This window comes from Rhinolophus sinicus, linkage group LG14 (assembly GCF_036562045.2).
Source record: "Rhinolophus sinicus isolate RSC01 linkage group LG14, ASM3656204v1, whole genome shotgun sequence".
NCBI classification, from domain to species: Eukaryota; Metazoa; Chordata; class Mammalia; order Chiroptera; family Rhinolophidae; genus Rhinolophus; species Rhinolophus sinicus.
The window spans coordinates 54234337-54260377 of NC_133763.1; the positions used below are offsets into that span (position 1 = coordinate 54234337).

Below are 26041 nucleotides of genomic sequence, written 5' to 3' on the forward strand. Positions count from 1 at the left end.
CCAGTCCCAGCATGCCTGCCGAGGGAGGGGCCCCTGCCCCTGCTGCCTGTCTGGGTCTGGGGCTTTCTGTTTCCCAAAGGCAGCCCACGCTCTGTGGCTCCTCTCCCACCTGCGGTGGCCGGTGCCTTGCTTTCCTTTCCTGCTCCGAGGAGTTCTTCCTCCCACCTCCTCGGGCCTGTCAGACTCCTTCACCAGGAGCCCCCTTCCAGCCAGGAGGCCACCAGAGGAGGCCGAGGCTGGCCCGTCACTCTGCCTCTCCCATGCACAGGACCCCAACACCCAGAGCGTTAGGAGGCCCCAAAGATTGCTGCTGGGACCCAAACACAAGCAGGCGGACCTGGGCAACTTCCTTCAGCTGACCTCAGGCCAGACCCTGTCTCCAGTCGTGCCCCCCCACCTCCCCAGGGAACAGCGGCCCCTGGGTCCCTGCAAGGTCGGGTAGCAGGAAGCGTCTGAGGGCTGAGAACCTCCCTCTGACGTGCTGCCTGGCCGGGCTCACCCCGTAGGTGTGCCAGGCTTTCATGCACATGGTGTTGCCTCTTCCGGGTCAGCCCTCCGAGACCCCGTCCTTGTGGGGGGCCCTGGGAATCTCCTCCTGACAGGCTGGGGCCCCTGCACGTAGCCCTCCCCCTCTGGCCTCATTTCCTCTGCAAAGCGAGGAGCTGGGCTACACCAGGTGCTCCAATGTGCCCCTCCTGCCTGGGGGCAGGGCCCAGGTGCCGAGCCAGCATTCTGTGTGCCCTCTCAGCAGGTGCAAGGGCTCCTGGGGCTCAACTTGACCTCGAGCTAGGAGTCCTGCTCTAGAGGAGCTAAAAATGCTGTGCTCAGTATTTAAATGGCAGCCGGTATAGACGCAGGTGCTTGGAGGACACAGGTACTAGTGGTGGCCTCGTGGGACAGGAGGCAGGTGGCTGCGGACAGTGGTGAGGAGACACACCTTCCCTTTTGTGCTGTTAGAATTGTACCAAATGTGTTACCATCAGTCTTTTTGTTTAGAAAAATGCCAGGATTCAGACTAGAATTCCATGGTGGGGTTATGATTGCAGGAGGAAGAGGACGGTGAGAGCTGCAAAGTTTGGCCTCTGCGAACTTTCCAGCAGCCGCTCCAGAGCGAGGGGCCTGTCTCTGGGGGGAGCATGTTGGATACAGATGTGTTACAGGGAAAAGGGGTCAGAGCAGCCCCTGCCCCTTCTTGCCCTGGTTCCCAAGGCTCATTGGGAAGTCCTACCTGCTCTCTAACCTGAATCCCTCTTGCTAGGCATATTCATTCCCATGTCTCCACTGAGGGAGAAAGCAGGAGTGGGTGCCCCTGTGGGGCAGGGGTGCTCTCTTTGGGGTCTGTTCAAACCCAGGAGGGCATTTCTGAGGACGGTCCCTTCGTGGACGAGACAGAAGGCCACCCAGGGACCTCCCTGCAGGCAGCATGGGGAGCAACCTGCCCCCTCCCGTTCTCTTGGTCCTTGGGATGGTACCGAGCGGCCTCCCGGGCTGGGAGCACCAGCCATCGCTCTGAGGGGACTGACCAGATAGTGACTCCAGGAGCCTTGGGGTGGCTGAGGGATGGAGGGAACCAGGGAGCTCTTTCCCCCACCCCCCACCCCATGGGAGTTCTGTTCTCACGAAGGTCTCCTTGGCCCCTTCTGTGGCTATGGTGGCTTCTAGCTTTGGTCTCTCAGAGGGAGCCCAGGTCGCCGTCCACTCATTCAGCCCTTCCCCTCCCAACCCTGCACAGCCACACCCACTACCACCAGCACTGCTGTTCAGTGGACAACAGTCTTTATTAGACAGGAGATGGCACTTCCATCTCAGAGGAATCTCAGCTCAGACAACAGGGGGGACCAGGCTGGGCCGGGACGGGCAGCTTGTGGCCCCGGGAGCAATGGTGAGGCCTCGTCTTATCCCAGGTGGCTCCAGGCGTAGGGGCTGCTTCTATCCTGCACAAGGGCTTCTTGGAGGAGGTGTCAGCTTGCTGGACATTAGCCTCACCCTTCAGTTGATCCAGGAAAGCTCAGAGGAAACCCAGGACAACTGCGTGAAGAAGGTTCTTCTTTTTGGTCTGAAAAGAAAAATGTTGAGGTGTCTCGAGTGAAAAAGTTCTCCCGATGGAGCCCTCCGTAGGAGGCAGAGGAGACTTCCAAGGGGAGCATCCAGCAGAGGGCTTGGGGACAGCCCATGCCAAAGGGGCCACCATGACAGGGGCTGAGTCTTGGTACCTCCTCTGGGCGTTGTACCCAGGGCCACGGGGTGGGGACAGGCCTGGGGCACAGACTCATGCCATGCCGGTGAGAGACGTGGTGGCCTGAAGGACCTGCTTCAGGAAGGCAGGAAGCACGCTTCCCTGGGCCAGGGACCAGCCTGGGCGGATTTGGGGCACTTCCCAGCTCCTGTGGCCTCTTCCCAGCCCTGTCTTCAGCCTGCAAGGCCTGTGTTAGCATCCCTCAGACTTCACCCTGCACCTGAGAAGCACGGCCTGTTCCTCCTCTCAGCCCCTCCCGCCGGAAGTCAGCGTCGGGGAGGGAGGGAGCATGTGCTCAGGGATCCCAGAACCCCATTTGAAGCTCAGCCCGACTTAGGAGTCCTGTGATTCTGACAACATGTCTTTCTTGGGGCTGACTCCACCTTTGTAAAGTGGGGACAGCCCCGCCCAGTTTTCAGGACTGTTGGAAGATTAATGGAAATAAGGACTTCCCCCACAAGGCTTGTCGTTGGTCCTTCCCTCCTGGGGTGGGGGCGCTGTGCCCAGCAGAGACGGGGCAGATCAGGGGCTGCACAGTAACCGGCTTCCAAGCACAGCTGTGGTTCCTGCCCCATGTGGGGCTGGGAGCCAGCAGTTCTGGAAGCCCCTCAAGTTCACCTGAGCTGACGTCTCTAAGAGCTTTAAAACGTGAGACCCAGAGAGAGGCGAGCCCGTGCGCCTGCAAGGGACAGCTCCGCTGGGATCGTCACCTCCCTCTTACCCTGACCCTCCTCACTTTCCAGATTTACCTCGTGCCTTCCTGCCTCACCTCTGCCTTCCCCTACGTCACCCTCACCCCCACCTCTGCCAGGTTCCAACCTTGACTCTGAAGGTGCTATGGAGAGATGGGGATGGGAGGTCTGCTTCACCCATCCTACTGGAAGCTCCCCAAACGTAAGGACTCGGTCTCCCTCAAGCCTGGGCTCCCCTCTGCCCCTCCTCCCCGCCTGGGCTGGCTCCCGAGTCTTGGAGCTGAGGCGCTACTCCTCAGCGCCCCGATGCCGGGCCCTCCACGGCCCCTTCCGGGGGGTCCCTCGCTCCAGTCCTCAGCCTGCCTGGGAGCCCTCCTAGCCCAGGCTGGCTGGGCTCAGAGAAGAAGCAGACTGTCTGTCAGGCCTCCCCTGGGTGGGGAAGGAGGCGGCCAGATGGAACAGTCTCCCTGTTCCACCCACCCAGCACGAAGGAGCCAGCATCTCCTAGCAACGGTACACAGTAGCAGGGGGCTGGGACAGGGGGGCGGGGAACAATGACATCATAAATTATCGCCAGCCCCTCCCTGCCAGCCCACGCTTCCTCAGTTAAGAATGGCCTTTCTGTCTCCACCTGCTCCTTATTCTGGATTCCCCCAGCAGAGCTGGCCCCTGCTCACTGCCCCTTGTAGAAGCCCTCTAGGTCAAGGTGACCATTCTATGCCTTCTGAGTCCCCAGGGACAGAATTCCTACCATCCCAGGATTCCCCAAAGACACGAGTAGGAGTCTGCCTTCCACGGCCCCCAAGAGCCCGGAGACGCCCTTTCCAAGGGTCTCTGGCACCTGCCTCTTTCTTTGGCTGAGATGGGGATAAGAAGGGGGAACGTCCGTCTGAGCATTTGGTGACAATGATTCCCCTTCTCTAAACGAAAGGCTTTAGGCTTGGGCCCCCCAAGTCTTTAAGGGACACTGGGGCATCTCGCCAAGCCAGCCACATCTCAGTTTCCTGAGCCCAACAGCTACAGTCCAGGAAGCCCAAACAAGTGATGAAAGCTGTGGCAGTTCCATCCTCACCTCTCAGATCAGCCATGTCAGGCCAAGGTCAAGGACGGGACACTGAGGTGGTACAGAGGTCGGTCAGACATCGGGAAGGACTTCCCCAGGCAGGAAGAAGCAAGACTGTGGAAGTTCCTGGGTGGAGAGAGGAAAAGTCTGTCACAGAAACAGGACACGGGTGGGAACCTCTTAAATGTGGCCTCATTAATGCTTTCTTAGCTACATTAGCTAACACGTGGAGAGTATTTACATGGAACCTGACATACAGGAAGCCTCCACTGGGCTACTTTTAAAAATCATACATTAATAGTGATCGTTATTGGCTGGAGATCAGGAGGAAGGGACAAATCGCTGGAGACCTGCCTCCCATCCTCCAGGAACCCCCCGGGAAAATCCAGATACGAAGTAGTGCCCTGAGCACAAGATGGCAGCCAATTGCCATGGCAACAGCAGAAGGAGTCTGGTTGGTTGCAGGGCAGCGCGGGGAAGCCAGCTGGTGCCAGATGGACGAACCCAGCAGAAGGGAGCCCCAGCCGGGCGAAGCTCATGCCCCCTGTGCCCAGGGCTCTCCCTCCATATGCCAGCCTCCACCCACCTCTTCCCTGCAGACCTGAGGTTGCACTGCTATTTGTGGGGCATGAAGCCAAAAGCATCCCGCCTCCGACTCCTGCTTGTACAAGGAATGACCGCAGAGGCCCGAGACTGTCCTGGGCAGCCTCCCTGGACCATGGGCTGAGGCCCCTAACTGAGTGCATTTAGCTCACTGCTGACAACACCACGGGGAACCATGAGGTCGGGGGCTCGAGCACCACGTTGCCCATGTTCAGCGGAGGCCACCAGGCCTGGCTAGTGTCCCTGGGGAGACCTGAGATGTGGCCGTGGGAAGGGGGGAGCAGAGTGGCTGGGGCATGGGGAACTGAGCTTTGCTGTCCCTGCCCCATCCGTCTGTCCGTCCATCCGGGAGTGCTGGCCGGTATTCACGCAGACCCAGCTAGGAGTTATTCCTGAGGAAGACGGAAGAAGCTGTGGTCATGGAGCCCACCACCCAGCTGGAAACGTGCCTCCCAAACCAGTGTCAGGAGGGTGGTCGCCCTGAGCCTACAGCAGCTCCAGCCATTGGCGGGCCCAGCGCTGCAGCAGGAACTTCACAGGGTCCCTTCACTGTCCTCCCCAATCTCCAACACCTTCCCCGATTGTGTCCACCTCCCTGCAGTGGCCCGTGTGACTGGGTCACCCAGCATCTAGAATGTCACTGGACATCTGCACATGGCCTTACAAACTTGCATTCAAACCAGTGCATTTGACCCTCAGAACCGTGGAAGGAAGTTATGACAGTAGGTGACTTGCCTAAGGTCACTTGCTGCTAAGGGAGAGACGCCAGAATGTGCATCGGGCCAGCCTGTCTGATTCGACTCAAAAACCCATATCTCCTTGTTTGGTTGTGCTTCCTGTGGACAGAGCCACCTGCAAGCTGAGCTTGTGTCCACCGTCTTACTGGGGCTCCCAGGGTTCCCAACACAAACACTAACGGGGGAGGAGGCCTGTCCATACTGCTGATTAGCGATCTGTGACACGGAGGCCAGGCCAGGGCAGACCATTCCCCGGGAGGACGAGACTGGCTGTGGAAACTGAGGTGGCCTGGGGACCCCTTCCTAGCTCTGGCCAGTCTTGTCTCCCAATACAGCCCTCTGTGGGGGAGGAAGCTGTGCAGGAGATGGATGGGGACTCGGGGAGAGGAGAGGTGAGGCTCAGACGGAGCCCGCCCCAGAAGCAGGGCTGGGCTGGCGGGACTGGGAGATGCAGCTGGGAAGAAACGGGGCAGGGACGGGGGAGCCTTGTACTGGGGACCTGGGTTCTGACTGGATCAGAGAGGAGCCTGTCCTGGGAATTGCTTCAGCACAGCCTTCCTGTGAGACCCTGGCCAAGGGGCAGCTTCCGCCCTTCCTGGACCTGGTTAAAGCCTGAGGCCACCCCTCAGCTCTGCCCTCCTCCAACCCCGCCCCACCCCCATGGGCCATGGGGAGCTAAGTCCCCTCACCTGACAGGACCAAACCATGGCCTCTCACAGAGAGGTCTTTGTGCAGGAGCTGGGGTCGGGGCAGACAGCAGCTGACACCCCCCACTTACTTTCCAACCCAGTGGCCAGTCTCTCCAGCCTCTTACTCTCCTCTAGGAAGACTCCCCTCAGAGCCTTGGGCCACCCCTGGCCACCCCCTTACTGCTTCCATCACCCCCTCTTCCATAAGTTCCTAGGACTGAAGCTGTTTCTCTGCTCTTCCCTCCAGTGGACCGTCTCTCCTAACCTCAGGGCACTCGCTGTGCTGGGAACCCAGCCTGGCTTCTCCACACCTCTCCCCCCCATGTGGGGCGGGGAGAGGGCGATGGGGGCGATCCCAGAGGGGGGAGCAGCAGAGACCCTGCCCCAGGCGGCCTCGGGCTCTTGGGTTCCTTCATCTGCTCACAACTAGCCAAGCGCCAGTGAAGTGTCTGGTCTGCTTGGGTGCTGGGTTCCAGGGGCAGCTAGATGTGGTGTCCTCGTGCCTCCTGGGGGTGCTTACATGCTGCTCCCCAACACTGCATCCTGCGTCCTCGATGCTGTCAGCTAACTTCCAGGGACCCCGTGGAATCCAGCCCACGGAAGAGCACACAAGCGCTTAATGAGCAGGCTTGTACCTCCTCGGCCAGGCCCCCTTGCTGGATGCTCTGGTGCCCTCACACCAGGCCCTTCCCTACCTGCTGGTGTCCACTCTCTACCTGGTGTCCACTCTCCACCACCCACTGCCTCCAACTCCTCAGCCTGACTGACCAGTGGTCACTTCCAGCCCCTTTAGCTTTCATCACTTCTCCTTTTCCCTCCAGGAGGCCTTCAGGAAAGGTGGCAGAAGTGACAGAAGTGAATGAGAGTGAGAAGAAAGCGGGGAGCTCATAGGTGACCCTTGGGGAGAACTTCTGCCTGGAGAACTGGGTGAACAGAACCCAGAAGGAACAATCAGGGATATAACAGAAGAGCCAAAGGCCAAAGGAGGACACAGGATTGCTATCAGTAGGAAATGTCCCAGACGTCACCAGGACTGAACAAGGGCTGTTGGGTCCAGTTAAGGAGGGTGAGTGGCCCGAGAAGGCGCAATTTCACCAGAGTTATGAAGGTGGAAGCCAGACGACTTGGAGCTTCACTTCAAGTACACAGCGGCCCTACACAGGCCCGAGACCCTCAAACTGGCAGGTGACCCTGCCTAGCCCCCTTCCTGCTGATACTTCCTCTTTCTGCCAATGTTTCCCCTTCCTGCAGATGCTCCCACTTCGGGTTCCTCCAGCAGTTTTTACATCACCACAGTCCTCCAAGACCCCTGACCGCCGGAGCTCAGCTTACACGCAAGGTCTGGAACTAACCAGCGGAGGCCTCGCCTACCACCCTGCTCCTTTCCATGGGGCTGCCATCCTTACCCTCCTTCCTTCTCTCCCCATCTTCTCTTCCCAGTTGCACCCGTGGGAAGACTCAACAGAGTTCCCCATCAGCCAGAAAGTCCTTCTCCTGATCTCGCCTCCCTCCATGTCCACCAAGCAGGGCTGGCTCTCGGCCCAGACCTGCCACTGGCGCCATTTTACAGGCGCCAGCTACCTAAGATGGCGGCCTCCCTCTCCCTCGGCTTCCGTTCCCACAGCCTTGCCTCCTACCCTGCCTCTTTCTTTCTGAAGCCTAAGCCCAACAAAGTGGGGGGCCAAGCTGGGGAGCCAAGGCCGGAGGAAGCAAGACAAAAAAAGGACAGAAAAGCTGGCCCCTTGGCACCTCTCTTTGGCATCTGAGTCCAGCTCAGGGAGGGAGGGCAGAAGGGAAGAAAGGAAGTAGTGTGAGTTTTTATTTCTGTCCTCTTCCTGCCACCTCCCCCCACCACACACACACTTTGATGAAAACAAAATCTCTCCCCTTTTCTCTCTTCTTCAACCCCCCCTCCCCTTTATTCCTGGCTCCTACCACGAGCCTCCTGGAATGCAAATGAGTTGTATTATGCAAATGTATGCAAATAAGGCTTAACGAGCGGAAGGAGGGGCAGAATGCTTAATGAGTAATGGTGGAGGGGTGCAGATGGAGGAGGCAGGAATGACCCCCGCCTCTCCATTCCCACAGCCTGCAGGCTGGAGGGGAGTACTGGGGTTTCCCTCACTTCTGGGAAAGAGTAGGTCAAGGCCTCATTGCTTCAGCTGAAAAGGCCTGGGATGGCCTTGGCTGTAGGTGAGGTACAGGAGAGGGTGAGGGGAGAGAGGGTTAAGTACAAGGGACTCAGCTTACGCACAAGGCCTTGGCCAGAGCCTCTGGCTGCACCACCCTCCTTCTCAGGGGACTGAAAAGAGGGTGATGCTTGTGCAGCCATGGCTTGTGCAGCAGAAAGAGGATTCCCAAGGGAAGATTCCCAACCAGACCCAGGTTCTTCCTGGGAGGGGGGTGGTGGTGAAAGCTGTCTCTCTTTGTGCTTTGGAAGGTGGGGGTTGGGGTGGTTACCATGGCAACATAGCATGGAACACCCACCTCCCCAACATCTAGCCCCAGAAGACCTAAGAGTTGGGGGGGATAATAGATTGACACCCCCTGATGCCCCCACCACCTGGCACTGCCAGCCGGAGATGGCGGCATCCAATCCTAGAGAGAATGGCCCCTTTGTTTCTAGGCTCACGGTGATGGGGAAGCAGGCCGGGGCACAGAAGGGCCTTTCCCAGGCCCTATTCCAGCTTGCTCCGGTTTGTGTGACTCTTGCTAGCCTCTGGAGACTCCTTGTGGCCATCCACTGGCCTCTGTTCCCTGGCAGATGGTTGCCTCCTTGCCTTTTCTCCCATGAGTTTGCCAGCTACTGCTAGGTATGCCTTTCCACGTGCTTCTCCCGGAGGAGGCCTCCCCTCCAACCCCCTCAGACAGAGAGGACAGCCAGTCCCACCCCTTCCTGGCTTGTGTGGCCCTCACATTCAGACATGCATCCTGTCCTTGTTTTGTAAGGAAGGGGCAGCCAGTGAACTTTCATACCAGCTTCCAGCCTGCTCTGCCCAGCTCAGGCAGGGAGATGCTTAAAGGTGGCCAGGCTGGAATTCAGGAGCCTGGATTGGCAGGGTTGTCATTTCCACTAACCAGCTGAGTGACACTGGTCATACCTCTTCCACTCTTGGGATCTGTAAAATGAGGGATATAGGGCTGATGACATGTAAGGCTCATTTTAGCTCTACCTGATCCATTTACTCTGTATCTTACATGAACTCAGGTGAAATCCTTTCTGCAAGCAACCCTCACCCTGCTGACTGCCGGAGCAGCCCCTCTCACTCAGACTCCCCGATGTGGACAAACCCAATTTCCTGAAGACGGAATGCCAACTGCCCTCAGCCTTTCCCTCTCCCTGAGACTCCACAGCTGCGTGCAAACAATGCCCACAGATGTAAAAATCTAGAGTCTTTGATATCTGCCCGTGCAGACCGGAGGACCCCCTCCTACCGTCCCCAAGGGCGTCAGCACAGCCCTCACTCACCGCTGGGAGCTGTCCGTGGTGCTGGCAGCGGCTCGGACGCACGTGTGGAGGAAGGAGGGCGGGAGGGTGGTGAAGCAGCCACCCGCCCACCCACCCCGGGGTGAGAGCTAAAGGGAAGAAGCAGAAACGTTTGGAAACAGTAAGCAAAGGGGCAGGTGTGTGCGGCTGTGTTCCTGAAGAAAGTTTTTCCTCTCTGAAGATCTGCAAATGGCCAATACTATCATACTTTGGGGGAAGAGCATAAAAGTCCCCCCGGAGTTCTGACCGTCCCACCCCGTCATCCTAATGACTCCAGTGTCCCGGATTCGCTCAACCCTCACCCGGACCCTGTTTAGAAATCCACAGGGAGATGGAGTCAGAACTCCTGCCCTGGGGGAAGAGCTCAGGGCGCGACCTTGACAGGTACAGACCTCTCAATTCTAAGGCTCCTACAAGGACTTTAGGTAATAAAGATGAGGGAGCTACACAGGTGAAAACACACAATGACAGATATCGGGAGCTTGGGAGGAAAGGTAGGAAAAGTGTGTGTGTGCACCTACGTGCACATGCCCAGGTGTACGTGCAGGTGTGTGTCCCAGGCAGAGAGAGATTAGCCTCCTCGGTGGCTCTTAACCCTCGCTGCACATTAGAGACACAGAGGGAGCTTTTAAATGCTCCTGAGCCTCGGCCTCATTCCCAGATACTCTGATTTCATTGGGCCCAAACATCAGTATTTTTTTTTAAAGCTCCCCAGGTGATTTTAGTACGTAATCAAGTTGAGAATCACTGGCCTGGAAGGGAGCAGATATAAAAATTGCAGGGGTCACGCCTGACCAGGTGGAGGAAGAGACAAAGCTGGGGCCCCTGAAGAAGGGGGTGCACAGGGAAGGGGACAGCGTGTGACCTGTCTCCTCCAGCTCCCCACGGCTCGGGGCTGGCCTGGAGACCCACTCGGGTGGTGGGCTTGTCTTTTCTGTGCTGTGAAAGCTTGAACCACCCCAAGGCACGAGATGAGCTGCCTCCCCAGCTCAATCCCTCCTGCAGTGAAGGGATGGGTGCAACGACCTGAGGGCCTGCGGCTCCCCTTCACCCACAAGGTCCCCAGGGAGGCAGTTGTGGAAGGTAAACAGCAACAATGGTCTCTTTCAGTGTCCAGATTCCAACCCTTCAGCCCAATTAGTAGACACAGCAAACAGCAATTCAGCTGCCTTCAGCCGCTGTCATAACAAACTCAGAGCAGCCTTAATGGGGGATTAGGGCAGGAGGAGGGGGTGTCACTCCGAGCCCTGAGAGAGCCCAGTAGCGAGGAAGGGCTCCCTTTCTCTCTCACCTCTCGCCTATCTCAGTAAGCCCCCACACCCCTTACCTCCCACAGCCCTACTCCTCATTCTCCCCAAAGCTCCGAGAACATTTTTATAGTTTTGTCTCCTCGTTCCCTCCAGTGATTTTAAAGCATTAACCTAAACTCACTTCTCTCTGCTTTTGGATGAGACAGTGCCATGACCCCAAGATGTCTGAGGTCTCAACAGCAAGGGAAGGGAGGTGGAAAGGTCAGCCTGTCCCCAGAACATGGGGTTGTATCCGTAGTCCGACTCCCAGACCTTGGGAAGTGCAGACTTCCAGACATAGAAAAATGCAGAGGGGCTGGTGCTTTTCTGTTGGGTGAGCAATCTTGGGACCGTTGGGGGTTGGGGAGGCAAGAGGAGAGAAAACACCCCTTCTCAAAGTCACTCGTGGATGAAGAAAAGTCTGCACACGGTTAGGCAGGTCTCTATTTGGTTTGTTAATTATACCCACTACCTCGTCCTTTAATGGAATAAACTGTTTTTAGTAACTCTAGATGCTCAATGGAATAAACTTGGAATTATCACTTACACTTGCCGTAGCTCTATCTACATAAGTCCGCTTACCAGTCCTAAGTACTCTGACCAACAAGCGTTAAGATCCATTAAGGAGAAAGAGACAATGGCCATTCTGCCATGTGGACTCCAGTCTCTTCCCTGAACAGGCTTCCCAAGGATGTTCCCTCCTCTCCCCCGGCTCAGACACTGTCTACCCAGGTCCCAAAGCGGAAAAGCAGGAAGAACTTCCTCAAGTTTAAATGTCTTGAGCGCCTCTGTTGAGAATACGCTTTCTGCATTCTGAGATCAATCACTTGAAAGTTATTCCAAACCGGAGCCTTTCGCCCGCCCGTCTGCAACCTGAGCGTGACCCTCTCCCCACGGGTCTCACGGCATACTGGACCTTCCAGAGGGAGTGCTTCATTTGCTCCATGTAACAACCCCAAGGATATACGTTCTTATCCCCATTACACAACGACCTAAGCTGAGGCTCAGAGATTATAGCCCCTGAACACAAACCTGGTTCCGTCACATCTGCTCTGCTGATGTTCATCTCGGGTTTGCTGACTGGGGAGACTGTTACTCCTGGAAGGACATTTCAACAAGACCCTTCCTATGCAGCGATAATGCAGAACCTGAGTCAGATAGTTAGGGGGAAATTGCCTTGGAACTCCTGGATTCAGAATTCAACAGGAGGGTATGGGGGTGAGAGGCTGAGGACAGAAATAGATAAAGAAACCAGCTTAGATTTTGGTTTCCTGTAGGGAAAGGTGGGTATTGGCAAGATCTGAAGAACAGAACTAAAAATTCTTGGATGCAGGCACAGCGTGCTGATACAAAGGAAGAAATTTCCTAACTGGTAAGTGGTGGGGCCCTTTTCAGCCCCTTTCAACCCAGCTTCCCCTGCACCCCCATTCTGTCAGTTCTCTTGGGTTTAGCTGGAGAGGGTGCTACTTTAAAGGTTGAGGGAGGGGGCAGGCAGCACTGGGTCACTGTCATGTCTGCATTTGGTAAAAACCCCAGATCCCAGAGTGGCTGTTCCTCAGGTGGATTTACACCTGTGTGTAGCCGGGGAGCCCTAAGCTCATGGCCGAGCTTCCTGCTCCATGGATCACACATCCAAACTCACAGGAGGCTACACACCACTGTCTCACCCTCCTCCAGACACGCAGCTTACGAGCACAGTCACCCATCATTCCCCTGACAAGCCCACCCACACACCCACAGGCGCAGGCAGACACACCCTCACCCCCACATCCCTCCTGGCCTCTGTTCCCACTTCCCACTGCAACGCGTGTTTTGTAGAATGTAAACCCTCAACCTACCACCAGTTCCCTCAGGCCCTCTCTTCTTTGGAGATTCTAAGCTCCAATGTACTAACGGACACGGCAAGCAACATGAATCCATTGTGCTTTTAATGTCACTTCTAAGTCTCCCTCAGATGAGCCACAGCAGATCCCAAGGACACATTTCCAACCAGTGACCCAAGTGCCCAAAAGGCTTATCTTTCTCAGTGCGTGTCTTTCTCAGATGCCAAGTCCCCTCAGCCTGTGGTCACCACCAGGCCTCCCCTTTCCTCGTGCACTCACTGCTCCACCCCCTCTTCCCTCCCTCCTTCCTGCTCATCACCTCACCTTCTCCAGACCCTGTGGCAAGCAAGTGGAGAGCAGTGGAAGAAGCAATGGGTTTGAAACCAACGAGTGACATTAGCAACTCATTTGAGTCTGTAAAATGGGGTTAAAAACAGCTGCCTCACCGTGTTGGAGGGTCAAAGAAAGGCAGGTAGGTGGAGCGTTGTTACCTGACAGTAGGTGTGGTGTTAGGGGTTTAGTCTGGGCCCCAAACCTGCTCCCTTTCTCCCTAAATCCATCTCCAACTGCCTCCCTCCAAATCCCACCCCCAAAGTTCCAAACAGCTGAAAAGACAAGAGGCCCTTAACCTCTCCTTTCTCCAAACTCTGAAGGAAGGAAACATGTACTCCAGGCTCCTCTGAAGCCCAAGTGTCTTAATTTGGGTTCCCCAATATTTCTCCCACATATAATATAATTGAATCATAATCTTCTGGCTATAAGATCAGTTCCTGGGAGGAAAATTTAGATTTACACTGGAAACTGGAGTCGGTACAAAGTCACTTTGCACAGTTCCCCTGCCCTCTTTTCAGCCCCTCCCCTGCCCTGTGTTCTGGAATACCAGGGGCAGGATGTGGGAGACGCAGCAAATATGAGGGGGCTACTTCTAGCTGGGGCCACAGTTACTTTTTTCTACTAAGTGATTGGAAACCGTGCTCCTCTCAATGGCACTGAAACACTCTTTTGCTTGAAGTATTTAGGTCAGGCCAGATAAACGGATTCTTTTAGAAATGGCCCTGATTAATCTCCGATTCTTTGCTTTCTTTGGGCAGCATAAATACTAAGCTGCAAATTCCTTAGTGTTTGAGCTCCTCGAGGCCATTTGCTCGGGAGATGATTGCTGAGGGTGAGGATGGGGTGGGAAGGCAGGGAGTCTGGAAAGACCCCAACACAACCCTTGGGGTCAGTGAAGACAAAAGCTGGCACGAGAAGCTTTTCAAGGCATCAGACTCAGGTCCTGGCTTGTAAGGACAAACACAGGACAACGGAGCAGAGAGAGACAGTCTGCCCATTGCCCCAGAGCCCAGGCGGCGCCCAAAGCTTTCCCAGCCACCCCGTCCACTTTAGGAGCACCCCCCACCCAGGACCTCCAGCCCTCCCTCCACTTATCTCCCCACTTTGCCACTCTCAGCTCCCGAGCAAGCTGGACGGACCTACATGGCTGTAGGGAGCCATCAAAGCAAAGACCAGCGTTCTCAGCTCCCAGCCCTGCAATCGCTGTGGACAGGCTGCAGGGAACTGCGCCAGCGCCCGCGGGAGAGGCCTGGGCGGGGAGCCCCGGGCGCCGGCCCCCAGCACCCTGCAACTACGTGTCAACAGCCCTCCCTGGAGCAGCGACCCCAGTAGTGACCTGGTCCACAGGCTGCCCCGAAAGGCCCCAGCCGAGACGGAGCCACAGGCCGCTTTCTCGCTTCCCCTCAACTCGGCGGGGGAAGATACTGCACCTGGCTAAAGTGGGACAGGACGGCGACTCCCGCCTGTGCGGACCGGGTGGGGAGTGGGGAGGCGTCGCCGATCCCACTCTTGCCTCCCACGGCCGGAGCGGCTCTGGGCTCTCGCTCAGGTCTCGCCCGCCCGCCCGCCCTTGCGGCCGCTTTCCCGGGGCCCCTCTGCGCAGTGTATGGGGTTATTTTTACTTTCGGTTATCTAGCTTTATGAAGACTCCACACCACTCATACAGCTAGATAACCAAAGATAACAACCAACCCCGCCTCCTGGCCGCCGCCGCCTCTTCCACGCAGCCTCTCGGCGCCGCCGCCAGCACCGCCGCGCCTCCAGGTCGCCCGCCGGTGAGGGTTGGGGCAGGGAACACGGGTGGAGATGAGCGGCGGAGAGAGAAACAGAGTCCGAGACCGTAAGACTCAGAGATACGGGGATAGAGACGCGACCGCCGGTGGCGTCGAAGTCCAGAGATCGCCCTTGGACCCGGGCCCGGGCCGGACCCCAGAGCTTCCACGCCGCGTTTCCTGCTCCCCATTCGAGCCGGAAGCGGGAGTTCCGGGGGTCCCAGGGAGGAGGGACTCGCGGGCTTTTCGTGCCACCCGGGAAGACCACCGGCGCCGAGGCGAGGCCTCCCCACCTCGCCGGGTCTGCACTGCCCTCCCCTGGAAGACCCAGAGCTCGCCCGAGAGCTCGCGCCTCAGCCTTCCACGGAGCCCGGGCCTTCGCGCGGGGATCGTAGGGGGACGCGCGGGGTCGGCCCCACCACGACTCCCAACTCGCGAAGGCGGTGGAGGAGGAGCGGAGCTCGTGCTGGGGAAAGGGCTAGATGCAGACGCCGAGTAAAGGGGGAGCGGGCAGCGAAGCCGGGGTGGTAAAACCCCGCAGGCGCCGTGGTAGGAAACAGGGAAATCCCGGCAACCCAGAGAGTGGGAAGCTGATGGGGGTGGGGTGGGAGGCGACCCAGAGACTCCCAAGAGAGGAGAAGGCAAGGACACCCCCCGCCCGGGAAGGGAGCCGGGAAAGCGCCCGCGAGATGGGGTGCGGGATGGAAAGCGGAGGGCGAGCCAGGCAATTGAACCGAGTCCCAGGCCCTGCAGGACTCCCCAGAGAAACGGCTTTGTACCAAGGGCTCCAGAAATCACCCAGGGCGGTGAAAATGGCCGGGGGTCCTAGTCGAGAGGAGCCCAAGGGGTTGGCGGGGGCTCCGATCAAGAACAAGAATCGCCCAGGAGGTCCCGGGAGCCCCGAGGAGGGTGTGGGGCTCGGCCGGCCCCTCGGGGCGCACGCGCAGGCACGCTGGGTTCCCAGGCGCTCGCCCACCTCGGCCCCGAGCCGGCCAGGCCACTTACATCCAGCCCAGGGCGCTCATCCGTGCTCTGCGGCGCGGGCCTCCCGGCCCCTTCCCGCCCACCGAGAGCCACGGCCCTGGGTCCCGGGTGCCAGGGCTCAGCAGGCGCCGGGGCGGAGGCTCCAGCCCGGATCTCAGCCTCCGCCGAGCCGAGCAGGACCGAGAGGGCCTCACCTCCCAGCTCTCTGCTCCGGCTCTGCCGCCGCTCTGGCCCCGGCGCGCTCCGGCTCCGGACTTTTCATTCATCCTTTCACGCTCCCTCCGCAGGCCAGCCTCTGATTGGCTCCGCCAGGCCTGACGTCAACACCTCGTTGCCCCGCCGGCCCCGCCCCTCCCCCTTCCCAGGTTGAGCTGGAGCTCGCAATTGGGGCGCCCCTCCCCCGGAGAATGGGGAGGCAGGGAGGAAGTACTACATCTGTGTGCTGAATCCCAACCTCTCGCTGCCTCGCCCTCTCCAGACACCCGCCTGCCATCTCCAGTCCATCGCCATGCGGGGCTTTGATCCCTAACCTCACCCTTTTTGTAGGTCCTCTCTTTTCCATTTTGGCCCTAGGTAGGTATAGCGCACCAGGACCAGGGCGCACAGATGGCAAAGACAACCAGATGACTGGGGACTCTGGCCCTGACTGCCTCCCGCCTCCTCTCAGGAGGATCTTCTTTGTGCTTCTCGGGCTCTGATTCCTCCCAGACTATGGTTCTAACCTTTTAGGGCGGGCGCGAACCTTTCTTGTTGGTTTTCAACCCAAAACAGTGCGGGAAAGATTGAGGGAGTTTGGAACTCCTACTGAGAGCCGGCGGGGGCAGGGGGGACGAGTTCTGAGCGAGGCTGAGCCTCCTTTTTCGTCTGCAGAAACGGGACTATCTCTTGAACTTGCTCGCTGCACCAAAGTTCTAGGTGGGGGAGGTGGGGGGGGGGATCCCAGCTGGCCTTCGCCCGGGCAACACCCGCAGACTTTGACTCGGACGTGGGGGCTCTCACTAGCTCCTTCCCTTCCTTCCCCCACCGGTGCGCCTCCATCCGCGAGTCCTGCACCCTCACCCCCGTTCCATCTCCGGGTGTCTGCAGAGCTGCGGTAACGCGGCGGACCACCCTCCAGCAAGCTTTCAGGTTCCAGGCTTTCCCGACCTGGCTCCCCATCTGGCCGGGAGAATGAGGGCCGAATAATGCTGCGCCCCAACCCCACGGCCATCCACAGGCAGGATCGGGGTTCTCCAAGCCTGGCCGAGCAAGCAAGCCGCTCGGGCGTCACTGAGCGCTGTGCCTGCCACCCAGCAGTCTGAATGCCGGGTCCCCAACAAACCTGTCTCCCCCGCCCCTACTCTTGGCTCCTTTTCTAAAAAATCCTAGGACTTAGAAACCTAGAGCCTGTCCCTCTGCTTAATATGGGCTGCTCCTACCACCAGGGGTCCTTGAACACTGTGCCAACAGGGGGGCACTGCAGGGTACCCCAGGTTTGGGCATCAGGCCTGGCCAGATTGTTTCATCCGCCCTGGATCGCGCCTCGGCCCTGTCTAGGACAAAACAGAGCCTGAGCTATTGGCCTTGGTTAGATGCAAACTGATGGCCAGCGGGTTTCAGCTGGTGTTCCCCTCAAAGGCTGGAGGACGTCTGAACAATCACTGTGTGGCAGTGAGGTGGGGGACACTCTGAAATAGGGTAAACCCCAGGGGCCCTGTGTCCCTTCCAGAACAACAGTATGGAGCTGAAGCCCCGCTGCTTGAGTGCCCCAGTCTAGGACGTTCTCAGGCCTGGGCTTGGCATGGCTTTTTCCCTGTCAGCCTCCACTGGGTCTCAGGGCCCTTACTCAAGGAAAAAGCTTTCTAGAAGCTTCCATAGTGTCAATTCTTCTCCCTCCCAGAACTGGGAGCACACCAGCCAATGTTGGGGAGGGAAGGAAAGAGACTTTTTTTCCTCCTGCCCCCTCCCAGGTGACCCTACAGCTCAGAATGGAATATGGAGTTCCCTGTTGCTCCAGTCCAGTTGCAGGAAAGCAGAACCCTCCCCAAACACTCCCATAGGTAGATCTACCCCACTGGAGTGCTGCTAAATGCATTCCCCAGGTGTACCGCACACACCAGGGCCCCGGAAGAACTATAGGCCCCCTCTGCCTTTTCTCTTTGTGCTTACAAACCTCAAATATTTCTCAGAACACCACTCACACCCCTTTATAGGACACCCAGTGTCCTCCAGACATTCCAGAAACCCTAAATAGGGCCCACACTTCTCCAGATATACCACCAACTTCCCCTCCAAAGGAAGGGGGAAGATCTTGCCCTCCCACAAGATCTCTTCAAAGCACCTTGAGCAAACCGTTCTCCCCTTCTTCCTCCCCTGACCCAGTGCCTGGAAGGCTGGGGCCAGCTTGTGGGAAAGAGCTGCTGCCCTGCTAGTCAACATTGGCCCCTTTCTTCTCTGTCACCAATTTCCAACCGAGTCTCCTGCCCTCTGTGGGGCCCACGCTGATCTCCACAGCCCCTTACCCTGGCCTGGGCCATCCACACAGCAGAGAAAGAGGCAGCTGGGGCCAGCATGAACTCCCTTGTCTTTCAGCCACTGCTATATTTTTTTGGGGGAGGTGGGAGGACAGAAACGCTTCCTTGCCCAGAGCAGACTCTCACCCCACCCCCCAGTGGCCAAATTCAGACTCAAATGGACTTCCTCAAAACCAAGGTCAAGAGAGAAACGGGTGCATATCTAAATTTTCCAGCTAGCTCAGTAAAGACCTAGATCCCCGCCTCTTACTGTGGCTTTGGGCTCTACAGAGGTACCTCAGCCGAAACAGTGTCCCACCTGAAGGAGGCCCCCCAAAATAAAATGGAGTCTAGCCTAAGGAGCCCTGGTACTACGTGCATAGACTCCCGTGCTCTGTCCGGGCTCCTGATGGTTTTGTCCGGTGGACTTGAGCCCCGCTCTCCCCCCAACTCCTGTTCAGGGATAAAGGGGAGCGGGCATGTGTGCTTATTCCAGTGGAGATGGAGGACATGAAAGAAGCAGAAGGGTGCCCACCATCACCTCTATGGGGTCGGGTCAGATAACTAAGCCACGTTGCTCCAGTTTCACGAAACAAACTACATCAGGGAGCAAATGGGACAGCCCCATAGGGCAGAGGCAATTTCATACACGTTTGAGTTCCCGGTAGGGATCTCGCACACGCCTAAAACGCGGGGTGCTCAGTGATCACCGCATTGATAAAGCTGTGCGTGCACCTGGGCAGGACGCAGATCTGAGCTGCCATCACGGACAAAAGGTGTGGCCGTGGGATCTGTGCCGGGTGCGTGGGAGGGCAGGGGAGCAGGTCTATTGTGTGCAGTGTGTCCGTGACTGCTGGGACGCCCCTTTGAGCCCGAGGGGACCCATCCACTGTCCAGAATGGGATACGGCGGGCCTGTCAGAGGATAACAGCTGCGGCAAATGGCTGCGTTGGTTCCCCTTGTGCTTGGCACCCCCACCCCAATCAGGCAAGGCCTCCGCTGGAGCAGAGCCCGCTGCTTCCAGCGCAGCACAGTCCCCTGCAGTGACCCACAGAGCCAGGGGCTGCAGACCCCACCCCAAGTCCTCCCAGGGAGATTGTGGGGGGCCATGGGAGAGCACACAGTCCTGGGGGTGATCTGCGTCTGTCTGTCTGTCTGTGTCTGCAAGCCCAGGAGCTGCCTTCTCTGCCAGGGGCCGTCCCCACCCCCACCCCACCGGGCCTCATGCCCACCCATTGTCTGTGGGCCTGAAGAGGCCCACGGATGGACCTGGGCCTGAATCACACTCTCGTGCAGCTTTTGGACAGATCTTTAGAATGTAGGTCCTCAAAATATACTTTGGCATTAAGCCACGCTCTTGAAATATTCAGGTAATTACATAAAAAGCCTATTTTTTCTTTGTTTCGGTGCTCCGGCTAACTTGCCTTGAAGACACAGATGAAAGCTGCGTTTGGAGGGGGGTGGGTTCAGGTATTTGTTCTGTCTTATGGGTGCACTGTATACACATCGCCACACATTGTGCTTTGGCTACAGAGCATTTGCATTGTCTACGGGATAGTGACAAATAAAAGTAAGAACTGGCATTAAAGATGCTGAAGCTGTGAAAAATGTATATATATTTAAACCTCCATATGGGCAGGTGAGGTTAGACAGCATGGAGCCACAATCTGGAAGATTCTCTCCCTGGGGACACCAGCCCCACTCCCCACCAGTGTCTCCTCCTATTGGGAGGCAGCCTGGGGACGCCTCAGGCCTGTCTCAGCGCAGCCTCCCCCGCTCTGCTGCCAGTGCTGCCCGGGGTACCCACACACTGCTCACTTGCCTGAGAGCCCTGTGGAGTCGGGGAGGTGACAACAAGGTGACAGGGATGGTAGAGGGTCGGCCATCACGAATGGTCCCCTTGAGGGGCAAAGACGTGAGTGTGAGGCTGGGCCTGCCCACACGCATGCGCTCACACAAACTAGCGACTGAGGCAGACGCGGTGACACCTCCACAGACACTCCAGCAGCACCACGACCCACGCTTACAGGGACACGTCCTGGTACACCCCGCTCACTCGCAGTGGGGTCAGGTCCCCACTCCCCGCTCCCCACACTGCTCTCCTTTCTTGCCTCCGTCAGCCATCAACAGATCCCTGCTGCACAGCCAGCCACCTCCCCCATTAGCTGGCCTGCATCTCTGCCCTCAGGAGCCATGAGAGAAGGGGAACAAGGTCCCTGAACCCCACTGCTTGCCCTTGCTGCCACAGGGCTGGGTACAGCGTGACCTGACCTTTCATTCCTAAGCCACCCCCACCTTGCTGCACCCCGTTATCAAGACTGCACAGGTCTCCCCACAGTGGGAGGAGACCCGAACCAGGGGCTGGAAGCTGGAAGCCACTGGGAGTGGGACAGGGACGTGGAGAACAGGAGCAAACACAGGTGACATGACACAGGGCCACACCCACACCGCCATCAAAAACAAACAAGAAAATAAATACCCCAAAAGCCAAAGGTGGCCACTACGGTGATGCCAGAAACAAACAGCTGCCTCTTCAGGACGCCCAGCTCCTGTCAAGGAGGAGAAAACAAAGGTTAAAGGCCTGTGAATGGCACCAGCCGTGGTCGCCCAACACGCCCAGCCTCCTCGTCTCACGGTGTCAGGACCTAGACAGTGTAGCGCCCCTCCTCAGTCAGCACAGCTCAGGGCTGCACGGGGAGCTGGCCGGGGAGAAAAGCCCCGACAGCGGACATGTGGACATACGAGGAGGGCAGGCCCGGCACAGGCATAGCCTCTCCAGCAACATCTTCCAGCGCCTCCTCCCAACCTCCCTCCACCCTGGTCCGGAAGCTTAGGGCCTAAACCTGCAGGAGTAACCCCCTGCCCAGTGGCCACCCGCTCCTCAGACCCCCGCTGCTCCTGGCCTACCTGACCTGAAAGCATGCTCAGGACAGAAGGAAGGGTCTGGCATCTGGGCAGGTTTTTGTCTGTTTCAATCTGACTGCCTTGTAAACTGTAAAGTGCTGTGCACTTAAGATATGGTCAGTCGTGTTGTCTCCAGCTCCCCTCCCCCATCTGGGTTGTTACCTACCTACCTATCAATTCTCCATGCATCTCACTAAGGATCTATAAAGACGTGTCCTGTAGCTCTCGATTTTTCTCCCTCTTCCTCTCCTCTTGTTCACATACACAAAAGGTGTGGATACAAAGAAGTGGTTTTTTTTTAATTTTTGATGTTGGGTATGGAACCCAGTCTCAATATTTTATAGTCTCACCCTCCCAGTATTTTTCTTTCAGGCTAAATTATGATTTGGAAATAACATGTACACCATAGGCGACCCAGCTCCTAAAATGCTAAGAGGAGTGTGTGTGTGTGTGTGTGTGTGTGTGTGTGTGTTACAGTAAGTTGGTGAATCCTTGCATCTCAAACTCAGTTCCACAACTAATTCTCCTTTTTTTAAAGTTAAGACGATAACCTGCCTGAATTCAGAGGAAATCAGAGAAAAGGGGACTGGGAGCAGGGATAAGCCTTAAATCCAAGCCTGATTTCTAGGAGGGGTGTTTCAAATGCTCCCTCCCCACTTCTAACACCCACTGGACCCCCAGCCTCAGTTCTGCCAGCCCATCCATCCCATAAAGCTTGTACCAAAGGGGGAGCGACCCCACCCCCAACTTGCAGACTGGCTAGAAAGTAGGCGCAGGTACAGGTACACGGGGGCCGGGGGAGGCTCGCGCTCCTTCTGTCACCCAGATCAGAGTCCTGGGGTCCCTGGAGGTTGTACCTCTCCTCACTGATGGTGGTGACAAGGATCACAGCCCAGGAGGCATGGAACGTGTGTGCGTTTTGGTGGCTGGCAGCCTCAGCCTCGCCCACAGATCTGACCTCTGGGGTACCAGAAACAGTCTGCTGGCCTCCAGCCTCCACTGAACCACTATGCTCCCAGCCAGTCCCCCAGAAAGCACCATGGGGGTGGGGTAGAGGCAAGAATAGTGCCTTCTTTCTATTTCCTCCGCTCTTCTTAAAAAACAAGAAATTGAAAACAGAAAACCCACCATCTGATGGGTCTGGCGAGGGCTAGAGCAGGGTTCTCTCCCATTCTAGAACCTAAGCATTAGCCCCCAGTGCCTCACTTTAAGCTAATCCCTCAGCCCCTTTCCCACCTGCCAGCTCATGGGAAAAGCAGGGAAGAAGGAAATGAAATTAATCTAAAGCCTATAAAATGTTGGATTTCCCCCCTAATTCCGGTCTCCACCTTCTAGGAAACACGGCTCCTTTCCTCCCACAGCCCGGTCCCTCAGCCTTGCTTCCCCCCCAAACTGAGGTCTCTGGGCGGCAAGGAACCATTTCCTCTCCCCGCCTCCTCCATCCTGCCTCCCAGCCAGTCCTCTGCTGGCAGCATTAAGATGTTGGCGTGTCTGGTGTGTGGGGGGGGGCAGATTAACAGGATCCGTAGCATCGTGACCCTGAAGCCCCCTGAACCCCACTGACAAACTTAGTGAGCTGACTCTGGGTTGGCGGCTCACGCAGGGATGGGGGGAGGCAGAGGTGCCCCGTAGGTGCTGTAGAGGCTCGAGCTGAAACCCCGGTCCGCCAACTCCCCCTCCACACGTGCCTCCTTCCTTTTGGTCACCCCCTAAACCTTTGATAGCCTTTCCTTCCTGGGGGTATTGCACCCGCCTCCGTTAGTCAGTAGGTGAAGTAGGAAGCTTAGGGCACCTGGCTGATTCGGGGGTCTCTTCCCACCCCCAGCCCATGTGGCCGCTTACCAGGTTTCTGTGAAGAGACGGCTCGGTCGCTGGACTGCTTCCCTCGGCTTCTGCCTCCTGTGGAGGGAGGACGCAGCTCCCGATGGCGATGACGTAGCATCTGTCTCTCCATTCAGGAATTTCGCTCGCCTCTCTTTCTTTTGCTGCTCTCCCTGGAAGGGCAGCAAAAAGGGGGTGCTACCCCTGTCTGGAGACACCACCACCACCAAAATAACATTCCCCTCTGCTGAGCCCTCTCCTTCTTCCTTCCTGTGCCTGCGTGGGGAGGGGTCTTTGTCATCTCCACCGTGTCCCAGCGCCTTTTCTAACCCGAGGCAGGGAGAGGGGCTAAGGCAGGCTATTGTTCCTCAGGCCACCTTCTGTCCAGAGGAAGCAAGAGAAAGGGGGCCACAGAGACCCCCGTCCCCGTCTCCTTGCAGTTCTAATTCCCCTGGAACTTAAGAACAGGACTACATGCTGTGTGTGGCGGTGGAGTGGAGCTGAGTGACGGAAGAGGACGCGTCGAGAGTGCTCCCGGGCCTCCTTCCCAACCCTCCCCTCACTGCCTGTCCTGTCAGCCCAGACAGTCCCAAATCCAGATCTTAGCTGTGAAGGAGAGGTGACAACTGGAAGATGAAGGCTGAGAGCTGGAGGGGGGAGCAAGGTAGGGCCGGTGAGGCCAGCGCTTGTGCGTCCACGAGAGAAGACGAGGGTGGGGCCACAGGTTCAGAGAGCTGAGATAAATTATCTTGTTCTTAGAGGAGGGGAGTGATTTGGGGGTTGGTTTCCAGGGCTGGGGTCCCGATATTTGGTGGAAGCTGGGGCCCAGAATGGTACAATGGTCGGGTCTCTTTTCTGTCGCTCACCCCTACTCTCAGCCCCTCCCTTTTTCTCCCACCCACTCCTCCTGGCCTGCATGGGAACTCAGTCTGAGCTCGACGTGACAGACAGCAGGCCTGCATGCTAATGAAGTTTGTCTCAAGTTCATTGTCAAAGCCCCCCCTTCTCCAAGGCCCCCTCCTCTCCTCTCTCATACACAAATCTCCTTCCAACTTTTGTCCCACAGACCTGAGGCCACTTGAGTCTCTGCCCGCTCCCCTCTCTCACCCTCCCCCCCTGCTTTCAGTCTCCCCTCTCTGTACCACCTCCCTCAGCTGGGGTGGGGGCTGGCTGCTGCCTGGTGCCTTCCCTGCCACCTTCTGGCCTGGCCATCCCTACGCGCTCAAAGGTCAGAGTGTATAGACCTGGCCCTTCTCTCCCCACCCCAGAGTAGGAAGAGTCGGGGTGGTTGTGGGAGAAGGCAACAGACCGCCCCCACTCCGGGCCCCCAGCCCCCCGATCCTCAGCCCTGCACTGGCCCAGTCCCCCAATTCCAGCCTCGCCTTCCCCCTCCCCTCGTCCCTCCCCTCACGATTAGTTTGCTCTCCGTTGATTACATCTGCTTCACTAGCTCAGAAATAAAGATCCTTTGAGACTAATTTTGCACCCCCAGCTCGCCACCCCTTCCCTCCTCCTTCCCTCTAGACCAGGGCTCCCTTTAGCTCCTTTCTCACCGGCTGGAAGACATTGAGCTCCTTGTCTAGGGAAGCTGTGGGGCGATGGGAGGGGGTGCCAGTGGAATGGAGGGGGGGGTCTCTCCAACTCTGGGACGTGTCCAGCAATCCAAACCTGTCCTTCTTTTGTTCCTACAAATCTCTTCATACTGTCACCACCCTCTAGAGTCTGCCTTTCTCCCAGTAACCAGGGGACAGGGGAGGAAGGGGAGGAGGATCCCAACTCACTCCACCCCTCAATTCCAGGGAAGGAGGGGGAGCAAAGGGAGGAAAAAATTAAATCCCCCCTCATTAGCCAGAAAGGAAGCGAAAGGGGATAATTATAATTAAAAGCAGACAGCTGTGGATTGCGTCTTTTATGTTCCTCCAAGCTTCCTCCCCACTTCTGCCACTGTCACCCAAAAATCTGCGCAATTCCACCTGGTCTCCTGAGCATGGGGAGTGTGACTAAGGCACGGCGGTGTCTGGAGCAGGGGAGGCCACTTCCTCTCCTGTAGACAGCAGGACAGCATGTTCTGAAGCACATCAGAGACAGCAGGCCTAGGAGAGGCAGGTGTCCTCGTCCCACCACCCCCAGGCCTGCACCCCAAAGCTGGGCCTGTAGGAGGTGAGGTGTTCAGGTGATAACTAATTTGCTAATTTGGGGAAATCTTTGATTTGCCTAAGAATAGTTATAACTTACTCATAATGATATTAATACTAAGGATTCACCGTAATCGAGCGCATTTTCTCATTCAGGCATCTCCTTCGTCCTCCCTTGGGGTGGCCTTGGAGCCATCGCAGGGGGGCTCCCTGACAGGAAGAGCGGGATCTGGGGCAGGTGTGTTCTAACCAGAGAGGCTCTGGATTTCGAGGGTACAGGAGCCACACTATACTTACTTATATTTACAATTTGGGGGTGCTGTTGCTAGGCCCAGCTCTGCTATCCTATGTATTTATAGAACTTCACCATAGGCCAGAACAGCCGGGTAATTATAGCATCATTAGCATATATGCAAATCAGGTAACCTATATCCGCTGAATGGAAGCAGATTCTTACTTATTTCTCTCCCCTCCCTTTCTGCCAACAGCTCTGGCTCCTCGGAGCTCCGCACCAGCAATTATCTGACATTAGAAGAGGGGCCTGTCCCCTGGCGGAGGGGGCTGAGGGGAGGAGCACAGGAAGACCCTCTGGGGGGGGGTTATTCTCATTTTATTCCCCGTTACTCTGGGAAGAGTGGGGAGGGGCTCAGTAAGGAGCCTCTGAATTAACAAAGGGGCAGGGGTGGGGGGGCGGTGGAGAGACAGCGACCTGAGAACAGAGACAGAGGAAGCCAGAAACGCTGCGAAGCGAAGCGGGAGGGAGATGGGCACAGACAGACACACAGCTCAGGGGGGGCGAGGACTCCCAGACAGACTCACGCAGAGACAGACACACTGAGTCCCGGCCGGTGGGTGGGTCCGCGCACACAGGGGCCTGCTCCATGGGGGCGGGAGCCGGGCCACTGCCCGCCCGGCAGCTCCAGCTTCGCGGGGGCCTGGGCTCCGCGGACGCCCTCACAGCGCGCCTGCTTCTCGGCCTCA

At 57.4% G+C, this 26041-nt stretch overlaps 1 long non-coding RNA gene across 13 annotated transcripts; it reads right to left on the minus strand.

Moving 5' to 3' along the window:
• Positions 1–1759: 1759 nt before the first annotated feature.
• LOC109434316 (uncharacterized) lies at positions 1760–24641 on the minus strand. Of its 13 annotated transcripts, none has more exons than XR_012491556.1 (7): positions 24479–24641; positions 22947–23098; positions 20680–20749; positions 9490–9596; positions 8997–9139; positions 4001–4117; positions 1760–2056 (listed from the first exon to the last, which is right to left on the minus strand). It is a non-coding gene; the product is annotated as an uncharacterized LOC109434316 (long non-coding RNA). The 13 variants fall into 13 exon arrangements; XR_012491557.1 differs by having other exon boundaries at positions 8937–9139; XR_012491558.1 differs by lacking the exon at positions 24479–24641 and adding an exon at positions 23994–24008.
• Positions 24642–26041: the final 1400 nt, after the last annotated feature.